The 26,127-nt window shown below is 48.8% G+C and overlaps 1 long non-coding RNA gene across 2 annotated transcripts in view; it reads right to left on the bottom strand.

Annotated features, from left to right (window-relative positions):
- The window catches only part of LOC142072549 (uncharacterized), a 46,885-nt gene that overhangs the window by 4,112 nt on the left and 16,646 nt on the right, over positions 1–26,127 (bottom strand). For both annotated transcript variants that reach the window (XR_012668981.1, XR_012668980.1), the window contains exons 3-4: positions 25,068–25,392; positions 24,080–24,284 (exon numbers count right to left, since the gene is read on the bottom strand). This is a non-coding gene — a long non-coding RNA (uncharacterized LOC142072549). The remainder of the gene's footprint in view (positions 1–24,079; positions 24,285–25,067; positions 25,393–26,127) is intronic.

Here is a 26,127-nt window from a genome sequence, read left to right as displayed (position 1 = left end):
TATTGTTAAAGTCCAAACCCATTTCCTAGAAGACAAGACAATACACACCAGAAGGGGTGTTTGGGATTTTGCTGGAGCCAATGGAGGTCGCAATGTCATCTAGGCTTCCAACCTTGGCCCAGTCTGGTCAGAATATCACTCAGGAGCTGGACAATGAAGGCACAATGATGTCATGGTGGAGCCCAGGGTCCAAGGACACAGTAGGGGTGGCAGTCATGATGGGATAACTCACTTCAGTGGTTGTTGGCAGATGGCTGCTTCCTCTGCTAACTTTTCTCCAAAACTGTTTTATTTTTAAGACCCAAAAAGGGAGTGTTGGGTGGAATAGTCCTCTCATTGTTTTGTCCACCAATAAGCCTAAATTCCTTATTTGCCAACTTTATTTAGTTAATGGAATTCCAGTCCCACACTTCTCTTCTTCCAAGCACAATCTTAACACAATCCTTGAATTATATCAGTAAGCCTTTTTGTTTAAACTAATTCAGTATTTCTGTCTCCCTTTTGTACCTTCTCCCATCAATGTTTATTGGTATAGGTTATTGTGACACTTTATAAACTTATATCTACTTTTTACAGTTGAATTCCTAATTTAGGGTAATTTTGTAGGCCCAATTATTACATCACCACTTAGGCCAAGATTCTTAAAGATATTTAAGCTTTGGTTCACTCAGCATTGCAACATCTTATCTGTAAGTGGCCTGAAGCCCTGTGGAGGTCTCAAGCTGGGTGCCCAGGCTCTCCAGACAAAGTGTGGGGAGAATTTGGAGCATAAAGAAGAGATTTTCAGAAGCAATCCAGCTAAGTGGGGACCAACTAAGCTAGCCTGGAGTGAAATGTCAAAAAGAACGGCATGAGAGGAGAGGGGCCTAGGTGCCTAAACAGCTGACCTGGTGCACCTGGCTGATGGGCCAGAAATAGGTGCCTCTCTCTGCTCAGCTGCAAACATCTCCTGGACTTAGGTACCTAAGTCAGGTCAGCTGCCTAGGTAGCCCATGTCTTAGCAGCCAAAAGTTTTTTTCTTGGTCTCCTGCTCATAATGGGTAGCTCTCTCAGCTAAGCCCTACATTTCCCCATGCCGCGATCTGTCTTTTTTATGGGTGCTGGGTTGCCTATTGGTGGCCTACATATGGCCCTACTGCTATGGGGTCTGACAGGTACCAGGTCTTAGGTGTGCTCAGAGCATGACTGTAGCACTGGATCCCACTGATGAGATAGACATTGCCTCCCCTAGTTTGAGAATCCTGCTTTGGGGTCTCTAGGACTTCAGCCTGAGCTAGGGCTGTGAGCTGCTCATCAGCACATTAGCTATGGAGTCAGTGCTTAGGTGGCTTTGCAAAGGGGGTTAGGCAGAAGCTGCACAGCAGCTTTGAAAATGCCAGAAGAGGGTAAAATGGTGGACTTTTAAGAATCTGGCCTTAGTTTCTCAGTACCTCAGTTTTCCATTTATAAAATGGGATAATAGCACTTCTCTACCTTACAGGATTATTGTGAGGGTAAATATGTTGAGATTGTGATCATGATGTGGTAAGTGGAGACAAATAAGTACTTAAAAGACAGAGAAAAAAATCATAATCTATAGCCATAAGGCTTCACCCTGTCCGTTATGCCGGATGGTAGTGTAAAAGCCACATGGTAAAATTTTCAGATGTGCCTGAGTGACTCAGGAGCCTAAGTCTCATTGAATGTCAATGGGAGTTAGGATCCTAAATTACTTTAAGTGCTTTTGAAAATATTACGTACAATCTAACCCAAAGTATGTTAGAAAAATGTTAAAGAATTAATAAATAACTAGTATTGTATGCAAAAAGCATTGAATTAAAATAAATGGATCAAAGTAATTTACTGGATCATTGAGGAAAACTTCACAGATTCTTGTGTAGCGAGTGTGACAAAGCTCTGTCCTTGACTCCGTGGGTCCCACATTTCCTGGCGGTTTCGCTAGCCTCAGAGGCTCACTGTGACCCTCACGTAACCCTTCTCTCTCTAGAGACAAGGGTCACAGTCTACTGAGCCATTTTCATCATAAGCCAGTGAGGGAGGTGCGGAGAAGTTATCCTTCCTTGCACAGTCTCTGTTGTCTCCCAGTCTCAGTGATTAATCAGGGGGCAAAGGTTGTGTGGTGGAGCCCGGGCCCACCCTCTACTCGGGACTCCAGCCCAGGGACCCTAATAATATCAGCTATGGTAGCTAACCTTTTAGAAACATAACATGTACAAATTCCCTGGGCTACTTCCCCCACAGCAGCCCTTACTTCCTCAAGCTCCACTTCACCTTTACCTCAGGGCCTCCTTCCTTGTGCCTGATATGGTGTGTACTACTCAGCCTCTCCAACAGCGCAACTTCCTCCCACAGCTCCTGACATGCATCCCCACCTGACTAACTGGGAGGCTTTTAACTAGTTTCAGCCAGCCCCTAACTGGCTTCAGGTGTCCCAATCAACCTAGCCTTCTCCCTGCCTTCTGGAAAGTTCTTAATTGGCCCCAGGTGTCTTAATTGACTTGGAGCAGCTGCCATTTATCCTGGATTATCCTGGTACCAGGGATTTGTTTAGCCTGGAGCTAATATATCTATCTCCCACTACTTTTCTATAGCCATCTGGCCTTGCCCCGTCACAAGAGTCATTTTATAAATATCCCTTTTCCACAATAAAATGGAGTGGTGCCATTCTATTCCTCTCCTTGCAAGAGTACTAACTTGTGGCACCACTGAATGTGTGGCTGAGAGTAACAATACCGTGTTTGAGAATGCTTCTTGTTTAAATAACTCTCCAGGCTGTGGTGGTTTGTTTAGTTTTTTCAGTAATGTTGTCACTAAGATCAGATGATCATGTGGGCATTAAAGGAATATAGGAGAGCTTTTTTATGAAAAGGGTAATTTTTTTGTAGATAAAGTAGAAAAGACAACTTACAAGATGGAAAAGGGAATATATTCATTCTCAGGTCTCTGTTAATATTATTAACACTTAGATTGCAGGAATATCCATATACCCTAATCAGAGTCAAGGAACTGTACAAACACATACAAAGATTAATCCCTGCTGAACACTCACAGGCAAATACATGAAAATGCTACAGGTTTGCAGGATATAGACATGTGTAGGCTTAGACTGGTTGACCTGCCTCCTTCTATCCTATCTCAAATGTTTTTTACCACTAGAGGGCTCAAAATTGCCCTTTAATGTGTGTCTGTGTATCATGTATATTTTGTAAAATTTTATACATTGAAAAGGTAGTTTGAAATATTCTGTTTTATTTTAAAAAGTTTAATTTAAAGATATTTTTGGATTGTTGTATGATTTCGCGTGACTGATTCAATTATTTGAAGAGGGTTTTTTTAATTAATCATCATGAACTTTAACTTACAAAGAATCGATAAAAAGAAAAGGAGTACTTGTGGCACCTTAGAGACTAACAAATTTATTTGAGCATAAGCTTTCGTGAGCTACAGCTCACTTGAAAAGAATCTATGTTTTCCTTAACATAATTATAACTTTTAACATTGCTCTCAGAGATAAGAGGCTTGATGCTGGGATTCATGATATTTCCACTCTTGTCAAATATCACCTTCCAGCTAAATCCAAGTCAAGTACTGAAAACAGTCATGATAAAACATGATGCTGACTCTCCTGACCCATGCCTGCTGTGATCATACGTTTTATTAAGTTATCTTGGGGACATTGAATAACATGGGTATAGTTCATTATGGGCATAGTTCATTTTTCATAAACAGCTTTGCTCAGAATGTACAGTCATGCAATGTCACAGAATCTATCATGCTGAGAATCTTTGTTTGCAGATGTGACACACTCTCCTGGGAAATCTTACAGGCTCTAAATACATAAAGTGTTCCTGGAAAGCTGGTATCTTTTACTGATGTGAGAATTGTGTTTGAGAAAGGGGTTTTTGAACTCATTTAAAGTAATGCATAAATTTTTCCTATGGTGTGGCCCTCACTTACACTTCCTTGATGGGTACCTCTCCTCTTATTAAGAGGCAGAAATACTGTATATCCCTTACTTACATCCCTTAACCAATTGCTTGTTAGCCCAGAACGATTAAAATAAAAATGTAAGCATCATTTAGTGTATACTGAAGATTGAGTTCTCAATTATTTTTTAAATATCAGCAAATGTATATTGTTTTTACTACATGGTGGCTCTCAAGAAGCTAATGTTCTGGGATCTGTGAAGTTTCAGATTATAATTCTCAGTAATAGTAATTTAGACTGTTATAGACACTTTAAGACATATCAACATTCTTTACAAACATTATCTAATTGTTTTCAAGGGGTTCTCAAACTGGGGGTCAGGACCCTTCAGGGGGTCATGAGGTTATTACATGGGGGGTTGCGAGCTGTCAGCCTCCACCTCAAACCCCGCTTTGCCTCTGGCATTTATAATGGTGTTAAATATATTTAAAACTGTTTTTAATTTATAGGAGAGGTCACACTCAAAAGCTTGCTATGTGAAAGGGGTCACCAGTACAAAAGTTTGAGAACCACTGTTTTACATAATACCATGTTTTTGTATAGAATTTTCTAGGTTTGGGAGTTTTGTTGTGTTTTTTAATAGAAAAAAATGTGGAAAAAGGAAAAAAAAACTAAAACAAAGATGCTTCAGTCTCCAGCAAAGTTCTGCTGGTTTACAAAAAACAAAACAAAAACAAAAACCTACTCCAATCTGACTATAGGCATGAACAAATTCTACTTGAGTGAGAATTTGAAGGATTGTACTACTCCTTTTGTACTCAGTCTTTCAAACCCTTATTCATAAAATAGTATCATCTGAATTCAGTTGAGTTTCACACCTGAGGACTGTTTGTCTGACTGTTAACATGGCTGGACTCTACAATATATACTAAAAATGCAAGAAACAAATGCATGAACCATAACTAATTTAATATTAAGGTTTCACAGTTAAATAGCTACGAAATATAAAAGTTAAGTTTTCTACTCTCATGTAAACTTGATCAAACTGAAAAAATATAGTATATTGTATTCTTATGTTTCTTACTAGATGTACCATAAAATGCTATATATATATATATATATATATATATATATATATATAGTGACAAAGTTCCTGCTCTACCTTGGTGGGTCTTGCGCTTATTGGCAAATTTCACGAGAGTCGATGAAGCCCCCTGCTCTGGGCCCAGCAAGCTTGAACACTTCCCTCCCCTGAAGCTAATGAGAAAACAATTGTGATTGGTTGCTGTATTACACATTGCATATGCTGCTGTTTTTACTTTGTAAGTGTGTTATGCAAAAAAACCCCACATCTTTTACTTCAAAAAAAAATTACTCTCCTATAGCCATCTGGCCTGACCCTGTCAAATATCCCCCCCTCCACCCCGACGCTCAAAACTACGGGGTTGGGCAACTTGGGACGTCAGGCGGTGTACTCGTGACAAGCCATCTGCATTGCCATGGTGGCTTTCAGCCTGGTGTTGTATGGTGAATTGGAAAGGTTGAAGGGACAGGAACCATCTGGTCACCCTTGCATTCTTCTCTTTATTTCGCTGCATCCACTGGAGGGGTGCATGGTCTGTCACAAGGGTAAACCGTCATCTCAGAAGGTAATAACATAGTGTTTCCATGGCCCATTTCACAGCTAGGCACTCTCTTTCAACCATGGTATACTTCTGCTCTCTTGGGAGGAGTTTCCTGCTGAGGTAGAGGATTGGGTGTTCTTCATCTCCAACCATCTGCGATAGGACAGCTCCCAATTCTACTTCAGATGCATCTGTTTGTAAAATGAATTCTTTGTTGAAGTCTGGGGCTATAAGCACGGGGTTACTGCAGAGGGCTGTCAGTAGATCCATGAATGCTTTCTCTGCGGCATCTGTCCACTTCACCATGTCTGGACCCCGGGCTTTTATCAGGTCTGTCAGGGGACTCGCTCTGGTAGCAAAATGGGGAATAAATCGTCGGTAGTACCCCACCACACCCAGGAATGCCCGGACTTGCTTTTTCCAATTCGGCTGGGGCCAATTTTGGATAGCCTCTAGTTTGTTTAGTTGGAGCTTACCATGCCCCTTCCTACAATGTAGCCAAGGTATTTAGCCTCAGCTAGCCCTATAGCACACCTGGCTGGGTTGGCTGTGAAGCCAGCCTGTCTTAGCATGTTCAGAACCGCTTCCACCTCTCCTAAGTGGGTTTCCCAGTCGGGGGTGTGAATAATCACATCATCCAGGTATACTGCTGCATAACTGATATGGGGCCATAGGAGCTTGTCCATAAGACGCTGGAAGGCGGCAGGTGCCCCATGCAGTCCAAAAGGAAGAACAGTATATTGAAACAGACCCTCTGGTGTAGAGAATGCTGTCTTTTCTTCTGCATCTTTGGCAAGGGAAATCTGCCAGTATCCCTTTCTTAAATCAAGGGTGGTCAAAAATCGGGCATTGCCCAGGCATTGCTCATCGATATGGGGTATGCATTGAATTTGGATATCTCATTCAGCCGGCGAAAGTCATTTCAAAACCTAGTGGTGCCATCGGGTTTGGGCACCAACACAATCGGGGTTGACCACTGACTGTGGGACTCTTCGATGACTCCCAGCTCCAACATCCTTTTTACCTCTGCCTTGATCTCCTCCCTTTTTGCTGCTGGGACCCGATAGGGCCTTAAAGTTACCTTTGCCCCAGGGTCTGTGATAATGTGGTGATATGCTTCAGTGGTCCGACCTGGTTTGGTTGAAAACACGTCCTGGTATCGGTTGATCATCTCAGTTACCTCCTTCTTCTGGTTTGGTGTCAGATCAGTGGATATCCTGATCTGCTCCTGCATATTATTTCCCTGGATCGGGGTCTCTTGGGCCTCTCGTTGGTGCCAAGGCTTTAAAAAGTTAATGTGATAAATTTGTTCTTGTTTCCAGTGTCCTGGCTGCCGCACCTTGTAAGTTACTTTCCCCACGGGTTCAACCACCTCATAGGGCCCCTGCCATTGGGCCAAAAGCTTGCTTTCTGCTGTGGGTACCAACACCATCACCCGATCCCCTTGGTGGAACTGTCGGACATTTGCCTGGTGATTGTAATGGGTTCGCTGGGCCTCCTGTGCCTTTTCCAAATGTTCCCGTACAATAGCGGTGACCCGGGCTATCCGCTCTTGCATCTGCAACACATGGTCAGTTATATTTCTCCCCTCTTGGGTTCCCCTTTCCAGATTTCTTTTGCAATATCTAGTATGCCACGGGGGTGGCGTCCATATAATAATTCAAAGGGGGAAAACCCAGTTGAGGCCTGAGGTACCTCCCGGATTGCAATCATAAGGTAGGGTAGTAGGGTGTCCCAATCCTTCCCGTCTCAACTTACCACTTTCCTTATCATTGCCTTGAGAGTTTGGTTAAACCTTTCTACCAGCCCATCGGTCTGCGGATGATAGACTGAAGTTCTCAGGGTATGTCTATGGAGCAGCGTACAGAGGGCCTTCATTAGCTTTGACATAAATGGGGTACCTTGGTCTGTTAATATCTCCTTTGGTAGCCCCACCAACTCTTTAGCTATCATTTTAGAGGCTGTGTTCCGCAGGGGGAAGGCTTCTGGGTAGCGAGTAGCATAATCCAGAACGACAAGTACATATTGGTGGCCCCGGGCAGTCTTCTCCAGGGGTCCCACTAGATCCATGGCTATTTGCTCGAAGGGGACCTCTATGATGGGAAGCGGTATTAAAGGTGCCCTCAGGTGGGGATGGGGACTGTGCAGCTGACACTCCGGGCAGGACGCACAGTGCCTCCGCACTTCTTCATATACTCAGGGCCAGAATCGTCACAGGACCCATTCCAGGGTCTTCTTTACCCTCAAATGCCCCCCAAAAAGATGACTATGGGCCAGACTTAATACAGCATTCTGGTGTTTTTGAGGTACTAGGATCTGCTGTACCTTCTGCCTCTGTCTGGTGCAACCCAGTATAAGAGATTCTTCTTCATTATGAAGTAGGGTCCTGGTCCCTGGGTTTTCCCTTCCATGGGGACCCCATCTATTTCGGTCACTTCCTTCCTAATGTTGTTGTACCTTGGGTCTTCAGCTTGGTCCTGTCCAAAATTTCCTCTCCCGGGGCTAATCTGCCCAAGATCTAGGGGGCCATTCTCTGTTGCTTCTACTGATTCAGAGGCGTTAGGGTGTGGATCAGACTCGGGTGCTTCTCCATCCTGGGTGGCCTCCTTTTCAGCTGCTCGGGTCCGCCTACCTACAAGAGCGACCCTCTGGCTTTGGGCCAGTATTTGGGTTCCCAAGGCCTTAGCTGCTCTTCTTTCCCTTTTCGTCTTTCTACGCTGTCTGGGAGTGGAGAATAAATCTGGGGATATTTCAGAGAAGGTTGGGGGTTGACAGTCTACTGTGGATGCCTCATTACTTTCAGGGCTTCCCCCTTTCTCCAATTCCCCTACCGGGAGTAAGTCTCCAAACCCTGGGAAGTCCCTCCCTATGAGCACTGGGTATGGGAGTTTAGGGACTACACCTGCTGCTACCTCAGTAGTGTTCCCCATAATCTCGATTTTTACTGGGATGGTGGGGTAATAACCAACTGTCCCATGGACGCATGTTATCCCCATACGCTTAGCCCACAGCAGCTGACTACGCTTCACGAGCTTCCCCAAGACAAGTGTGATAGAACTCCCTGAATCAACCAGTGCTGTGGTCTCTACCCCATTTAGCTTCACTAGTGTACGTATGTGGGTTTAGCGAGGCCCCCACAAGGTGGATTAGGGAGCATGGGTCTGCCCAGTTCCCCAGGTTACACTGTATAGGCTTCTCAGCATAGGGACACTGTGCAGCTATGTGTCCCCACTCCCTGCAGGCGTAACATCTGTATGGAGCCCTAGGCATTCCCCGGTCTCTTGGTTTGGGGAGTCTAACATCACAATCCTCTTCCCCCTCAGTGCTTCGACTCTTTGTGGCTTCTGGTGGACCTTCAGCCCCTCTCTTTTTCCACCTGGGTTCTCCTGGTGGCCCAGTCACCTGAGTTCCAGGGCTTGGTGCTGCTAGTTTAACCCAGGGTGCTTCTTCTTTAACTGGTCAGGTCAGCTCCCTCGCCATCCTTCACCTTTCTACCAGCGCGACAACCTCGTCGTAGGTGGAGCGTTCGTTCTGGCTTACCCAGGTGCGAAGGTCTGGCGGGAGTCCTCTCATGTACCGGTCAATGACCAGCACCTCTAGTATCTCCTCTGGACCCCGGGACTCAGTTCGTGTGAGATGGATGAAGTCATATAAATAGGAGCACGGCGTTTTGTTTTCCTGGTACCTCCACTCATGATATTGCTGGGCCCGCGCTGCGGTCGTTACCCCAGATCTGGCCAGGATCTCTGCTTTCAGCTCGGGGTAGTCTGCCGCAGCCTCTTCAGGCAAATCATAGTAGGCCTTCTGGGCCTCCCCACACAGGAATGGAGCGAGCATTCCAGACCACTGTTCTCGGGGCCAAGCCTCCCGCAGGGCTGTCCTCTCAAAGGGCAGGAGGTGTGCCTCTACATCATCCTTCCGCGTCATTTTCTGCAGCCAATTGCTGGCCCACATGATCTGCATCCCAACATAGCTGCGGTTCAGCTCTGTAAGGGCCTTTACCTGGTTTACCAGTTCCCGCAACATAGCCCGGTCTTGAGCAGCCTGGTCCATCAGCAGGTGATTAGTCTCTTGCTGCAGGCGCACTGCCTATTGTTGGGCGGCTGCCTGGACATGAGTAGCCTCCTGCTGGGCAGCCATGGCTTGTATCAGTGCCCGCACTACCTCCTCCATTGTGGTGAAAAAAAAATAAAAATAAACCCTCTTCCCTTTTTTTTTTCTCTTCCTTCCAAACACCCTCCTTCTTCCGCTGCACTGCGGACACCAGATCCCACTTCCGACACCAGTTGTGACAAAGTTCCTGCTCTACCTTGGCGGGTCTTGCACTTATTGGCGGATTTGCTCGCCTTGGAGCTTCACGGCAGCTCTCAGCTTGGCCGTTTTTCTGAATTCACAGTCCAGGTCGACTCCTCCTGTGTCTGACCAGGAGTTGGGAGGATTTGGGGGGAACCCGGGCCCGCCCTCTACTCCGGGTTCCAGCCCAGGGCCCTGTGGAATGCAGCTGTCTAGAGTGCCTCCTGGAACAGCTGTGCGACAGCTACAACTCCCTGGGCTACTTCCCCATGGCCTCCTCCCAACACCTTCTTTATCCTCACCATAGGACCTTCCTCCTGGTGTCTGATAATGCTTGTACTCCTCAGTCCTCCAACAGTTCGCATTCTCACTCTCAGCTCCTAGTGCCTCTTGCTCCCAGCTCCTCACACACACAGCACAAACTGAAGTGAGCTCCTTTTTAAAACCCAGGTGCCCTGATTAGCCTGCCTTAATTGATTCTAGCAGCTTCTTGATTGGCTGCAGGTGTTCTAATCAGCCTGTCTTAATTGTCTCTAGAAGGTTTCTGATTGTTCTGGAACCTTCCCTGTTAGGAAACGGAACGTCCTTTGCTTGCTCCTCAGCTATCTGCTTTCTATTCTTTCCTAAAGCCCCCTGGCCCGGACTTTTCTTACTTCTTGCACCTGCCTTAGTCCCCCCCCGACCGGGTCAGACGCTTTTTGGTTTTTCTTTTCATTTTTTGTGTTTTTTTTTTCCGTCTACGTCCTTCGCCAGCATCCGCCCCCCTCACGCCTTCTTTCGGACGCAGCTACTTGCCTCAGCTGAGCCCCCGGAGGAGGGGGGGGAAGATTGCCGATTTGCTGTCCGGGGTGGGGGAGTGGAAACCCCCAGACCCAGCCGTCTTGCCAGCAGCTCGGACTTTACAGCATTCTTAATATGCCGAAGGCCTTGGAACACAGCCAACACGGCCGGAGAAGGAGATTTCAGCGGACAGAAGAAATAATTCAAGGGAGCTATAAATCATCGTGAAGAGGGCCGTAAGATTGAGTAACTTTCTGAATTATACTCTCGTGGGGGGGAGTTTGACTGTGCTTACTTGCGTTTGTGGCGGCACAGGGGGTGTGGTGTGGAGACCCCACCCCCGATCCATCGGTGCCCCTACCCCCCCATCGTTATTACAACTGTCACGGCCCCCCCGCCGTCTGTCTCTGCTGGCAATCTGCCATCTCCTTTCGGATCCAGCTGTTCGCTTTGAACTTTGCCTTCCGGACCGGACACAACAGCCGACCAACCGAGACTCTTTGGACAAACGTGTGTGGGTCTGCACCCCCACCCCCCCGGATTGCTTATCCCACAGCTTGCCCCTATTACTAGACCCCGATTTTGTTCCCCCCCCCTCCTCCCAGTTCCCCCCCCCTCGGCATTCCTTCTTTTCCTGTCTGCAATCTAGCGGAAGGAGGGGCTATTCCGTCTTCTCCCCTCCCCCCCTCCTCCTTCCGGTGTCTCCCTGTCTTTCCCTGCTCACAATGGCGGGGAACGAGAGGGGTGAGATTGCTTCCACAAAATTAGTTGTCCCTTCCCCACCACCACCTCTGCCCGACCCCCAAGGTCCCCCCCCTGCCACTATTGCTAAGATACTTGCCACCCCCCCTGCTGGGGCACCGGTAGCAGGAGGCACCAGGGTGATTGCTGCTGCTGCTGCACCCACCGCCCACCCAGACTCTAGGAAACCCCCCCCGATTCGCCGGAAGGGCCAGGGCGGGTGGAAAGGAAAGGGCCCCGCTAAAACCACTGAGCCCGCCATGGCAGGGGCTGCCTCCACCGCTGCGGCCTCATCATCAACCGTGGCGCCCCTCCCTGTGTTTCCCTCCACCAGCTCTGCGATTGCCCCTTCCCCGGCCCCCAGGACGTATGCCCGGGCGGCAGCGGGCTCTCCCCTACCTGCCGCCTCGTCATCTCGCCCCCCCCCCGCCTCCGCCACCATCACCAGCGGCCGAGGCCCTTTCCCCGCCTTGACCAGGAGGCACGGCGTCCGTTGCCTCCTGGTGCCCGCCTCGCCCCACGTGGAGACATACGTGCAGGCGTTGGCGAAGGTGGTAGGACCCACGGCTATTGTGGCGGCCTCCAAGATGTATGGGAAGGTTGTTTTCTTCTTAGCCTCGGAGGATGCCGCCCAGGAGGCGGTAGAGAGGGGCCTGACGGTGGGGGGAGTGTTTGTCCCCCTAGAACCGTTAGAAGACCTGGGCGTCCGCCTCGTCCTTACCTCCGTTCCTCCCTTCTTACCCAATGCTGCCCTGTTACCCGCTCTTTCCACCCTGGGGAAACTTGTCTCTGTCATCAGCCCTCTCCCGTTGGGCTGCAAGGACCCCACCCTCCGTCACATTTTTTCGTTCCGCCGGCAAGTGCAGCTTCTACCACCGGCAGGAGCGCGTGACGAAGAGGCGCTTGAGGGGTCCTTTCTAGTCCCCTACCAGGGAGCCCGCTATCGGGTCTTTTATTCTACCGGAGAGGCCCGGTGCTACCTCTGCCGTTCAGCGGGGCATGTCCGCAGAGACTGCCCTTTGGCCCGGGGGGGAGGGGCCCCCGAAACCCCCGAGACCCGGCAGGACATCGGCCCCGTTGCTGCCGACGCCCCTGGCTGCCCGGCACCTGAAACCAACCCTCCTCCTACTCGACCCATTGCTGCTCCCGTCCGGGCCCAGGAGATATCTTCCCTACAACGCCCGGGCGAGCAAGGGAGTTCCACCCTTGCTAGTACCAACCCAATAGAGCCAATGGAGGAGGGTGTGGCAAGGATATTATCGGGTATAGGAGAGGGCCCTCCCCAAGGAGAAGCCCCCGCCCTTCATGTTGCCCCACCGCTACCTCCCCGAACCCCTAAACCATTGCCTCCGCCCCCCGACACGACCCCTGCTAACCAGCCCCCAGATGATGCTATGGAGGTCTGGACCCTAGTCCAGGGGAAGCGAGGCAAGCGGAAGGCACGAGCTCCGCTGCATCCACCCGACGCAGAAGCCCCCCGGAAGACCAGGAAAGGAGGCACTGCTATCGAGCCTCCCGCCACGGCCGTGAGCGAGATCCATCCGCTGGTGTCGGGAGGGGAAGACGGACTGGCATTGGAGGGCAGAATCCCCCCTCCACGGGAGACCCTCCCCTCCGAGACTTCTGAGGACGCCCCTTCTGCCTGGACGCTACCCGAACCCCCCGCGGATCCTGAGGTGGCCATTGAGGCAGGCCCTAGAGGAGAGGCCCCCGGGGTGGCAGGAGTTGGCCTCTCCCCCGTGTATGCGGAGATTGAGGCCCTAGATTTGACCCCGGTCACCCAGGGAGGGGATGATTTGCTGCCGGCTGGCCTTGAGCTGGGCAGCCTTACCCCAGCCTCCCTTTCCCCATGCTCCCTCCCCCTAATTGTCTTCCCGGGTGAGCACTTTGCAGAAGGTGGTCCACCACCTGATGCCATGGCCGCCAAGACCACCATGGAGCCAGCATCTAGCATTATTGGGAGCCCCCTCCCTTACCCCTTAACCCTTGACTCTGCTCAGGAGGCACTTTCCTTTAGTTGTTTGCCTCCTGCACCCCAGAGCCTTACCTCTGCCCCTGCCCCCACCCCTGCCCCTGCCCAAAGTCCCTCCTCCTGTAATGTTAATGCCGCCCCTGGGGTTATTTCCTTTCCGCCTTTTGCAGAGTCCCCCCAGGGAGCAGTCTTTGCACTTTCTAGCCGCGACCCATTAGGAGTGGCAATTTTTCCCCCGCCATCCCCCTCCACCCCAAGGCATGAAATGAACTTAATAACCCCAGCCTGTCAGACGCCCCGTCGGTGGTCCGCACCCTGTTTACCTGCCTTAGTGGACCACGAGGCTGTATTAAGAGTCCCGTCAGGGAATACCTCGGGAATTGTAACCCCACCCCCCCATGAGATGCGGCATGCGCTACGGAAGTTCCTAGAACACACCCGTGGCGCCCGCGACAGAGCACAGCTGGCTCTTCAGCTATGGGGGGACTTTGATCAAATCCTCCAGGCCACAAGGGCCCTTATAAAGGAAGGCAGGGGGCAAGGAAGGCGCGGTGCTGCGGCCTACGAGCGAGCCCGCAGCTTCCGACACGATCTACTCACCCACGGGATGGGTCATGGGTTGCTGCGCAACCCGCCGGGGGCCCTGAATCCCCCCGCCAATACAAGGCCCCCACCCCCCCAGCCCTCCGCATGACGCCTCTTATTATTGCGACCCTGAATACCAGGGGCTGTAGGATGGCTCTCCGCAGGTCCCAGGTGCTCTCTTACCTTCGGGAAGGGAGGTATTCTATAGTTTTCCTGCAGGAGACTCATACGGACCCGACCGCCGAGGACAGGTGGCGGCTGGAGTGGGGGGACGAGGTATACTTTAGCCACTTCGCGACCTGGCAGGCTGGAGTGGCAACCCTGTTCTCCCCCAACCTACGGCCTGAGGTGCTAGGGGTTAATGAGGCCGTGCCGGGCCACGTGCTGCACCTTCGAGTCCGTATGGAGGGGCTCGTGGTTAATTTTGTTAATATTTATGCCCCGCAAATGAGCTCCAGGCGGCCACAATTTTATCAGCAGGTGTCCGACTTTCTCGGCACCCTGGATTCGCACGAGTGCCTGGTCCTGGGAGGGGACTTTAACACCACCCTCGAGGAACGGGATCGCTCAGGGGCCGAACCGAGTCCGGCCGCTGCAAATATTCTCCAAGGGATAGTTGACCATCACTCCCTAGTGGACGTCTGGCGTGACCATCACCCAGATGACACCTCCACGTTCACCTTTGTTCGGGTGGAGGCCCATCGGTCACACCACTCTCGGTTGGACCGTATTTATTTATCCCGTTTCCACCTTTCACAAGCCCACTCCTCCGCCGTTCGGCCGGCCCCATTCTCTGATCATCATTTAGTTACTGTAACGGTCTCCCTCCGTGCAGAGAGACCGGGGCCGGCCTATTGGCACTTTAATAACAGCCTATTGGAGGACGAGAGCTTTGTGATGTCCTTCCGGGAGTTTTGGCTGGCCTGGCGGGAGCAGTGGCGTGCCTTTCCCTCGGTGCGGCGATGGTGGGATCTCGGGAAGGTGCGCGCCAAGCTCTTCTGCCGTGACTACACTCGGGGCACCAGCCGACGGCGAAATGCGGCGATAGAGCAGTTGGAACGGGAGGTCTTAGAGATGGAGAGGCGCCTGGCCGCCGATCCCGAGGACCCGTCCCTCTGCGGAGCGTGCCGGGAGAAGCGGGAGGAGCTTCAGGCCCTTGAGGACCACCGGGCCCGAGGTGCCTTTGTTCGGTCCCGCATCCGCCTCCTTTGGGAGATGGACCGCGGCTCCCGTTTCTTCTATGCCCTGGAGAAAACGAGGGGGGCCAAGAAACACGTCACCTGCCTTCTTGCAGAAGACGGTACCCCCCTCACGGATCCGGAGGAGATGTGTGGGAGGGCCCGTGACTTCTACACAAGCCTTTTCTCCCCGGACCCGACCGATCCTGACGCTTGTGAGGTGCTCTGGGAGGAACTCCCCACGGTCAGCGTGGGCGACCGAGACCGACTAGAGTTGCCTCTCACCCTGGCCGAGTTCTCGGAAGCCCTCCGTCGCATGCCCACCAATAAATCTCCGGGCATGGACGGGCTGACCGTGGAGTTTTACCGCGCGTTCTGGGACATTCTCGGCCCAGACCTAGTCATCGTCTGGGCTGAGTCCTTGCAGAGCGGGGTCCTCCCTCTGTCATGCAGGCGAGCGGTGCTCGCTTTGCTGCCGAAGAAGGGGGACCTCCGCGATCTACGAAACTGGCGTCCCGTCTCACTCCTTAGCACGGATTACAAAATTGTAGCGAAAGCAATTTCGCTGCGGCTAGGGTCCGTGATGGCGGACGTGGTCCACCTAGACCAGACCTATACTGTCCCAGGTCGCAGCATTTTCGACAACCTCTTTCTAGTCCGAGACCTTTTGGAACTCGGGCGGAGAGATGGTTTATCGTTCGCCCTCCTGTCTCTTGATCAGGAGAAGGCGTTCGATAGAGTAGACCATGGGTACCTCCTGAGCACTCTGCAGGCGTTTGGATTTGGACCTCAGTTTGTGAGTTTTCTCCGGGTGCTGTATGCCTCCGCGGAGTGTTTGGTTAGGCTCAACTGGACCCTGACTGAACCGGTCAGCTTCGGGCGAGGAGTGCGGCAGGGGTGCCCCCTCTCGGGCCAGTTGTACGCTCTGGCGATCGAGCCTTTCCTCTGTCTCCTCCGCAGGAGGATGACAGGGTTGGTGCTGCGGGAGCCGGAGCTGCGGCTGGTCCTGTCGGCGTACGCCGATGACGTACTCCTCGTGGTCCAGGACCCGGGAGACTTGGCGCGAGTGGAGGCATGCCAAGCCATCTATTCGGCAGCCTCCTCCGCCCGAGTCAACTGGGTCAAGAGCTCTGGCTTGGCGGTGGGGGACTGGCGGCAGGTAAGCTCCCTCCCACCCGCACTTCAGACCATCCGGTGGAGTGCGGGTCCACTGCTCTATCTCGGCGTTTACCTTTCCGCCACGCATCCCTCCCCGCCGGAGAACTGGCAAAATTTAGAGGGCGGGGTGATAGAGCGGATCCGGAGATGGACGAGGCTACTCCGATGTCTCTCCCTCCGAGGGAGAGCACTGGTGCTTAACCAACTAGTCCTGTCCACGCTCTGGTACCGGCTCAACACCCTGGCCCCGGCCCCGGGTTTCCTGACCCACCTCCGGAGATTGATTCTGGAGTTCTTCTGGTCAGGAATGCACTGGGTCCCTGTTGGAGTTCTTCATCTACCCCTGAAGGAAGGAGGGCAGGGCCTGAAGTGTCTGTACACTCAGGTCCGCGTTTTCCGCCTCCAGGCCCTACAGAGGCTCTTTTATAGTGCACGTAGTTCGGCGTGGAGCATACTGGCGCACGCCTTCCTGCGCCGTTTCCAAGGGTTTCGATATGACCGGCAGCTCTTTTATCTTTCACCGAGGGGTTTTCCGCGAGACCTCTCTGGGCTGCCGGTCTTCTATCAGGACCTCCTCCGGGCCTGGAAATTGTTTCTAACAACCAGGTCCGTGGCGGCCACCGTGGGAGCAGATCTCCTCACGGAGCCCCTGCTACACAATCCCCAGCTCCGTGTGCAGGTGGCGGAGTCCCGCTCGGTGCGCCAGAGGTTGGTCCTGGCGGAAGTCACGAGGGTCGGAGACCTCCTGGACTACGACCGGAGAGACTGGCTGGATCCCCTGATGCTTGCTCGGCGCATGGGGCTCTCCAGCCTCCGAACCCCCCGGCGCGTACTTCAGGAGGTGAAGGCCGCTTTGACCCCCGCTGCTCGGGCTTACGTTAGCCGAGCCTTGTGCGAGGGCGCACCCCGCCCATCCCTTACCCCAGGCCCGCCGGACCTTTCCATCGGGCCCCCACCCCGTAGATCCCAACAAACCCCTCACCCTTTCACTGCAAGCCGGCTGCACGAACTGCAGCCGGTTAGCTTTCAAATTGCTTCACGGAAATACTTATATACACTTACGCTTCACACCCTTCACGCCCACACCCTGGTGTCCCGCCCCGATACAAAGTGGCGGGATCTCCTGCCACCTTTGGAGGGTGAGCAACCTCGGTGGGCCAGCCCGTATTCCACCTTGGTCCCAAGGCCCGTCGGGGACATCAGTTGGCGGCTCCTTCACGGAGCTGTGAGCACGGGCGTGTTTTTGACACGGTTTACCCCCATTCCGGACACTTGTCCTTTTTGTAATGTGAGGGAAACCCTGGCGCACGTGTATTTAGAGTGTGCCAGATTGCAGCCCCTTTTCCGGCTCCTCACAAATATTCTATTACGCTTCTGGCTTCATTTTTCCCCCCACCTTTTTATCTATACACTTCCCATCCGTGGCCCCACAAAGTCACGGGATCTTCTGGTCAACCTCCTCCTAGCCTTGGCTAAAACAGCCATTTATAAAACCAGAGAGAGGAGGTTGGCCCACGAAACATCCTGCGATTGTGGGGCCGTTTTCCGATCCTCAGTACATTCACGTATCCGGGCGGAGTTCCTCTGGGCGACATCCACCGACTCCCTTGAAGCATTCGAGGAGCGGTGGGCGCTGTCTGGGGTTCTCTGCTCGGTGACCCCGTCCGGTTCCCTCCGTCTGACCCTTTGATTGAGGGTAAGAGCGAGAGACGCCAGCCCCAGCCGTCGCCGCTGGGGATACCATCATTCCTGTCATCTAGGAGGGGTTCTATAATACATGGGTGTCTACCCCCCCCCTCCCTAAACCGCCCACCCCGCAGCCGTGCCCATCTTACCGGGCACTCTCAGGAGAGGGAGGATCGGTGACACTGGGCGCGGCACTAGGTAACTCGAGGGGGTGGAAGACCACGAGTGTCGAGGAAGCCCCCCCGCTCTAGGCCACCAGGTAACTCAGGAGGGTGGAAGACCACGAGTGTCGAGGAAGCCCCCCCGCTCTGGGCCCAGGCTAGCTTGAACACTTCTCCCTCCTGAAAGCTGCTGTGTTGTACCTTCTGATTGCGTTGTTTTGTTGCATAGTTGTTTTGTTTCTTTGGTAATTCTGTAAGTGTTACCAATAAACTTTCTTTTTGTTTCAAAAAAAAAAAAAAAAAACCTTCCCTGTTACCTTACCCAGGGAAAAGGGACCTACTTAGCATGGAGCTAATATATCTGCCTTCTATTACTCTCCGATAGCCATCTGGCCCGACCCTGTCACAATATATATATAGCCAAATTAGCTTGGCTGTAGGAACCTTAACTCTTGCATTTCCTGCGTTTTAAATTTAATTGTAATTAATTAATTGGTTGTGTGCAATGGTGGAACCTTACCATTTCAATAAATAATTATAACAATTGTTATTTCTGTTTTGCTTTTTATAGAGTCTTAATTCTAAATCTATTATCTGGACTGGAATTGGAAACCTACTGACGCACACAGCGTTGGCTGGAAGCTATTTCAAATTACTGTATCTTGTTACTAATAGACTGGACTGGCTGGCATTTTGTATTGCTGCACCATTAGTAGCTTGGAGCAAATCACCCTGGAATTTATAGACTAAGAGTATGTCTACACTACCCGCTGGATCAGTGGGCAGCGATCGATCCAGCGGGGGGTTGATTTATCACATCTAGTCTAGATGCGATAAATCGACCATAGAGAGCTGTTCCATCGAGTCCTGTATTCCACTGCCGAGAGAGGCGCAGGCGGAGTCAATGGGGAAGTGGCAGCAGTCGACTCACCATGGTGAAGACATCACGGTAAGTCCATCTAAGTACGTCGACTTCAGCTACGTTATTCACATAGCTGAAGTTGCGTAACTTAGATCGACCCCACCTCCGCAGTGTAGACCAGGGCTACGCTGACATGTATTTCAGATCATTCTGGCAATATTAGACTAAAAATGGTACTTTTACAAATTTAGGCTCCAATTCTGCAACTGGAGGAGGACTTGCGCACCTAAATAGAGCCTACTGAAGTCAGCAAAACTTGGCACAGATACAGAGATCCACCCACATGGAGTCAATTGAAAGATCGGGAAAATTTAAATACTAGCACAAAAATGGCCAAATATCAGTTCTAGTAATTTTCTTACACTTAAAATATTGTTATAGCCTTCTCAGAATAATTTGTCATTGAACAGGGATATAAGTGGGGTAAGTGTTTACAATAAAATGAATATGTAACTTATACCTAGAATTTTGCTGATTGATTATTAAACATGTGTCAACCTACTCTATTTCTTTTTCAGGAAAAATATATTAAAGTTGACTCCTTTATGCTATTACAATATAAATGTTTAGTATTAACAATAAATTAATAAATAAAGTGGATCACTAATGTTCACACAAACCCCTCATCCTACAAAAAAATTGTTGTGGGGCACTGGACTACACATGTGGCTCTCTTTGCAAGATTGAGGCCTGTCAGGGTTCCCTCCCCACTCTGAACTTTAGGGTACAGATGTGGGGACCCGCATGAAAGACCCCCTAAGCTTATTTCTACCAGTTTAGGTTAAAACTTCCCCAAGGCACAAATTCTCCCTTGTACCTTGGATTAAGTAAACGCTGCCACCACCAAGTGACTTAACAAAGAATCAGGGAAAGGACCACTTGGAGTCCCCCAAAATATCCCGCCAAGCCTTATACCCTCGTTATTGGTCCTTTTGGTCAGGTGCCAGCCAGGTTATTTGAGCTTCTTAACCCATTACAAGTAAGAGGTTTTTGTGCTTCTGGCCAAGGGGATTTTATAGTACTGTATACAGACAGGTGGTTACCCTTCCCTTTATTTTTATGACAAGGCCTAAATCTATTAATTCAATAGGTTACATTTTCTTTTGTTTATTATTTTAAAATTAACTAAAAAGCACTCTTAGACCACTACAGTTCTCTCCTGTCTCATACAAATTACAGTTGAGTGTATTTCAAATTTAATTCTATGTTGTAATTTGTCAGCTACAAGAATGAGAGAAAGATAGGTTATATCTAGATATTCAAATGTGTGTATGATTCTATATCTCTGTCTAAGATGCTTGCTTTTTGTTCATGAACAACCACAGAAAGAAAGAGACTTTAAAGTGGCCTGGCTGAAGGGCCAAGTCACAGGGTGAGGCAGACCACTGCAGGGATGGAGCAGCCATTGGAAAGAGACACAGGGGGGGACAGAGCTGCTACTCTGTGCCCGGACACAAGGGGGCAGCAGTGGTGAGTCAACCTCTTCACAGTATGTATATGTGTCTATAGAGATCTGTGTACATATATTATGGAAAAGATGAAGTATTGTTATGTTGGTTTGATGTCAGTTTTGAAGGTTGGTATGGCTACTTAGTGTTCTGTCAGGTATAAGATATATGTTACCTTTTATACTTAGTAATCATATATATCAGTAAAAGTATATCATATTGTACTGCATTCATATGTCTGCATTATTCAATTTATGATTATTTTTTCTACAGCCAATGATTTGCACTAGGTAGGAATCTGGTCCATTGATTTGACCAATGGAAATTTTGTCTGGCTAAGAACAATAGGATCAGACCTCTTAAGGTACATCTGCACTGCAGTAAAACACTTCCAGCTGGCCCATGTCAGCAGATTTGGGATCATGGGGCTATAAAACTGAAATGTAGATACCTAGGCTGGAGCCAAGGGTCTGGGACCCCATGAGTCAGTTGACATGGCCCAGCCATGGGTGTTTTATTGCAGTTTAGATATACACTTAGGTATGTGCTGCAATGTAAGCCCATGGTTAGATGGACTTGACCCAGCTGACCCTTGGTTAGAAAACCCAGGGATTGAGTGGCTAGAGTCATTATCAACCCTAGGTTAAGAATTTTTTAACCTGGCCTTGTACCCGGGGCACTGGTGTCTACATGTCAGCACGCAGATCTGAGTCAAACCAATCACATCCCAGGTTCCCCATCATCCTCCTCAAATGTGCCCACTCTAGCTATATCACTGTGGTACAGTGTGGGAAAACTTGACTGTCTATCCTGTATATTACAGGAAGTTTGAACAGCCCACCAACAAATCTTGCCAAGCAGTCATTTTAGTCTGTGTGCCCCCAGCTACCGGAGCCATCAGCATGGAAGAGGCACCTTTTGAAGAACTTCTCTTGCTTGAACTTTTGTTCCTGTGTCAGAAAATGGGAAGAGCTTCTGTGAGACGCCATTTCACTGGCATTTGCTGATCCACCAAAGGCATCTGACAGAGTTTATGATGGAGCAGGAGGAGGAGGAGATGTAGGTGAAGGACACAGACATGGAAGACTCAGACTAGCTGATGCTATTCATAACAATCAGTATCACCACAGATATCACTTATATAGATTGGTGCTTCTGGAACAGAGCAACAAGCACAGACTGGTGGGATCACGTTGTCATGCAGACCTGGCATGTTCAGCAGTGGGTCCAGAACTTTTGCAAAAAGAAAGCTACATTTCTGGAGCTTTGAGCAGCTTGCCCTGACCCTTCAGCATAAAGACACATGCATGAGGGTGGCCATGCTAGTCCAGAAGCTGGTTGCTATAATTTTCTGGAACGTGGCTACCCCAGACTGCTACAAGTCCATTGCCAACCAGTTTGGTGCTGGAAAGTCAACTGTGGGTGAAGAGGTGGCAGAGATTTCTGAGGCAATCCGGTATGTGGTTTATCCCAAGGTGGCAGGCATAAAAGATATTCCTGAAGTAATTTCTGTCTTTGAGAAAATGGGATTTCCGAACTATGTCAGGGCCATTGATGCAACCCATGTGCCCATAGTTTGCCCTCCTCAAGAAGCACATGAGTACATAAACCACAAAGGGTACTATTCCATTTCTGTACAAGCCCTTATGGACCACAGACGGTGATTTATGAATGTCAACATGGGTTGCTATGGAAAAGTTTGAGATGCCAGGGTTTTTACCCGATTGGGAGACTACAGTCATGGACTGTAGGAGACACTATTCTCACCAAATCATAGAATCATAGAATTATAGACTATCAGGGTTGGAAGGGACCTCAGGAGGTCATCTAGTCCAAACCCCTGCTCAAAGCAGGACCAATCGCTAAATAAATCATCCCAGCCAGGGCTTTGTCAAGCCTGACCTTAAAAACCTCTAAGGAAGGAGATTCCACCACTTTCCTAGGTAATACATTCCAGTGCTTCACCACCCTCCTAGTGAAAAAGTTTTACCTAATATGCAACCTATCCACACTGCAACTTGAGACCATTACTCCTTGTTCTGTCATCTGCTACCACTGAGAACAGCATAGACCCATCCTCTTTGGAACCCCCTTTCAGGTAGTTGAAAGCAGCTATCAAATCCCCCCTCATTCTTCTCTTCTGCAGATTAAACAATCCCAGTTCCCTCAGCCTCTCCCCATAAGTCATGTGTTCCAGTCCCCTAATCATTTTTGTTGCCTTCTACTGGACACTTTCCATTTTTTCCACATCCTTCTTGAAGTGTGGGTCCCAAAACTGGACACAGTACTCCAGATGAGGCCTCACCAATGTCAAATAGAGGGGAACGATCACGTCCCTCGATCTGCTGGCAATGCCCCTACTTATACAGCCCAAAATGCTGTTAGCCTTCTTGGCAACAAGGGCATACTGTTGACTTATATCCAGCTTCTCATCCACTGTAACCCCAGGTCCTTTTCTGCAGAACTGCTGCCTAGCCATTCAGTCCCTAGTCTGTAATGGTGCATGGGATTCTTATGTCCTAAGTGCAGGACTCTGCACTTGTCCTTGTTGAACCTCATCAGATTACTTTTGGGCCAATCCTCTAATTTGTCTAGGTCCCTCTGTATCCTATCCCTACCCTCCAGCGTATCTACCTCTCCTCCCAGTTTAGTATCATCTGCAAACTTGCTGAGGGTGCAATCCACGCCACCCTCCAGATCATTAATGAAGATATTGAACAAAACATAAATGGAGTTACTGTCCCAACTGTTTTTCTGGAGGATCCCTCATACCGCCTTTTCCCTTGATTTATGTAACCGTACCTTGATTTCAGAGCCCCTGACAAAAGATTTAATCATACTCTTAGCAGGTATAGAATGGTTAATGTATGTGCTTTTGGCAGATTGAAATCCCATTGGAGAAGTTTACAGACCTGTTTAGATGCCAGTGTTATCAGTGCTGTCTGCATTACTGTGGCTTCCTGTGCTCTTCACAATCTTTGTAAAGTCAGGGGTGAGCCATTTCCTCCGAATGGACCTATGACAGCGAGGGGCTGCTGAACCCGTACACTTGGCCAGAAATTGTACGTACCACAGCTGGAGCTGTGAGCCAAACATTAACCCATTGCCAGGCACGCCATTACCATACCAAAACACCAGTAACAACAAAACCTTAAAAAAACAACAACAAAAAACAACCCTAAGTGCATGAACAAATGAAAACAGTGAAACCATGTATAAGACAGAACTCCCCTACTGTTGCATATCCCCTGGCCCATTCCGCCAATCTCCTGGCACCAGGGGAAGGGAGTAGTGGCATCTAGGACTGAGGGTGTCTGTATGGGGCAAAGTTGCCCGGCTCAGCTGCTCGTAGGGCCCAACTCCATGGGCCACCAGCAGTTTTACAAGCTGCTTCTGGACTGTTTCACAGGGCAAACCCAGGACATGGTGTGGGTGATGCAGCAAGACCCACTATTCTTGCACCTATTAGTGATAGCAGCCGCTCAAACAGTTCTTTCTGCTGAGCTCTGACCTCCTCCCTTAGCTGCTGTTCCTGTTACAGTGAATCAAGTGCCTCCTCCAGCGCTGAAATCCTGTCCTGAAGCTGCCCATCCAGCACCTTACCTCTCATCATGTCTTTCCTGTGGCCAAAAGTCCCTCTGTCTTCGTTACTGTCTGAACCTGTTTGTTGGTCCTGTCCAGAACTTCAACCATCAGTTCATCATGGAAATGCTTCCTCTTGGAATGGTCTATGAAGCTACATTGGCCCAGACTTCTGCTGCAGTGTGGTGAGTGGTGGAGGTATTGCTATCAGTAGCAGTTGAGGGGCCTGGAGTAGGACAAGACACAGAGAGGGGTATTGTCTCAAATAGCTCAGTGCAGCTGCCAGAAAAAAATGTTGTGGAATTTCTTAGGTTTTTATTTGTATTTCCATTTTTCTGATGTGGGTTGCTACCCTTACTCATACTTAGTAGAAACTTACTTGATTAGTAGCCCTGTTTGGGTCAATGGGACTACTTATCAATTGAAGATGCTACTCAATGTGAGTAAAGATGGAAGAATTGGGCCCCTGATGTTTAATTTTGCAATATCATTTATGGTCTATTGATAGCAATAATCTTTAAGATGGAATACTATAGTTTCCATGAATTCTTTGAGCTGTTCAAAATAATCTCTGAAGGGATTCACACTCATGTGTCCTTGTAATATCCTTAGCATATTATTCTACTAAAATATATATTTGTGCACATTTTATGTATTAGTGAATGCTTTACAGATCTGAAAGCTACTGATTCAAATGTATTATAAATGTACAAATTTAGCCTGGTTATTGATGTTGTTCTATGTAATTTCTCATTCATGAATGGGTGCCTTAATACCCTTGCCATGACGCACTGCCAAATTAAAGAGTGTCAGACAGTAAACCAAACTTAATTGGCTAAATTGTTAAATGGCTAAGATATACTTTAGGATTCTGAATTGTCAGACTGACTACAGCTTTTTATAAACTTTACAAAAAACAAATTATGTTAAATATGGGTGTTACGGGATTAAAACCTTTTGTTATAAACACATAGACAGATTAGAGTTCATTTCCATTTTAAATACTTACAAACAGGCCTACCAAGTGGGGCAAACATGTTGGACAAGATCCCAGGGCTCAGGATTACAGGAATCTAACAGCAGTCAATCCACAGCAGTGACAGCATGGCACAGAGGTAGGAGGTCCACTTATAATATCTTTGTTGTGAGCCATTATGAATCTATAAGCAGTGTTGCTAATATATACAATGGTTCTCTCTCTCTCTCTCTTTCATGATTTATATATTTTTTAAAAGATTCACTTCAGTTACTTTTTTCCTAGGAGAACCAGTGCAGCAATTTATTTTGCTATTTCAGAATATCAGCTCTTCTACTCAAGACCAGCCAGATCACATCTGTGAATTTAAAAACACAAATATTTAATAATTTTTGAATGAGAGTATTTCACTAAGTCTTCTTGCTTGTCTAAATCTTTAGAGATAAAGTATCCCATAGAAGATCTCCAGGAAAAATAACCAGGCTTTTCTTTTACAGCTTACAATAATATGTTTATGTCTGGTTATTGTCATAGTATAAATTCAATTTGTATAGCTGTGTGAAGATTTCATACTTCACTTTAATTCAATATCCAGTCTACTTTGTGACTGTTTTTAATGCTTGGAAAACATTCATATTTCTTTTATTTTTCCACTTTCCTATCTACTGGACATGGATTTTATTTATGTTATACAGTGTTACTTTTTCTTGTGTTAACATACAACTTATTAGAAATAACAAACTGTTAGTAAGTATTCCTACCCAGAATCTAATCAAAGTGTCCATTTATTTTTATATATTGACATGAAAAAAATGTCTTAAAATGTGAATATTTTATTTTATAATATATCCTAATAAATTGCTAGAAGTAGCACATTTTACTAGGCTTTTTACACATCCTTTCTTTCTTCCATTCCCCTTCCCCTAAAATGTTTTCCTCTCAGGGCCTAATTCAAAGCCCAGTTAAGTCAATGGAAAGACTTCCTTTGACTTCAGTGTGCTCTTATGGGCTAATCCTGCACAACTGAATCAACAGGTGCTTTGCCATTATTTTTAATGGGTGCAGGAACAAGCTCCAGTTCAGCAATATATTT

Source organism: Caretta caretta, chromosome 6 (genome assembly GCF_965140235.1).
Source record: "Caretta caretta isolate rCarCar2 chromosome 6, rCarCar1.hap1, whole genome shotgun sequence".
NCBI lineage: Eukaryota > Metazoa > Chordata > Testudines > Cheloniidae > Caretta > Caretta caretta.
This window is presented reverse-complemented; position numbering and strand designations above follow the sequence as displayed.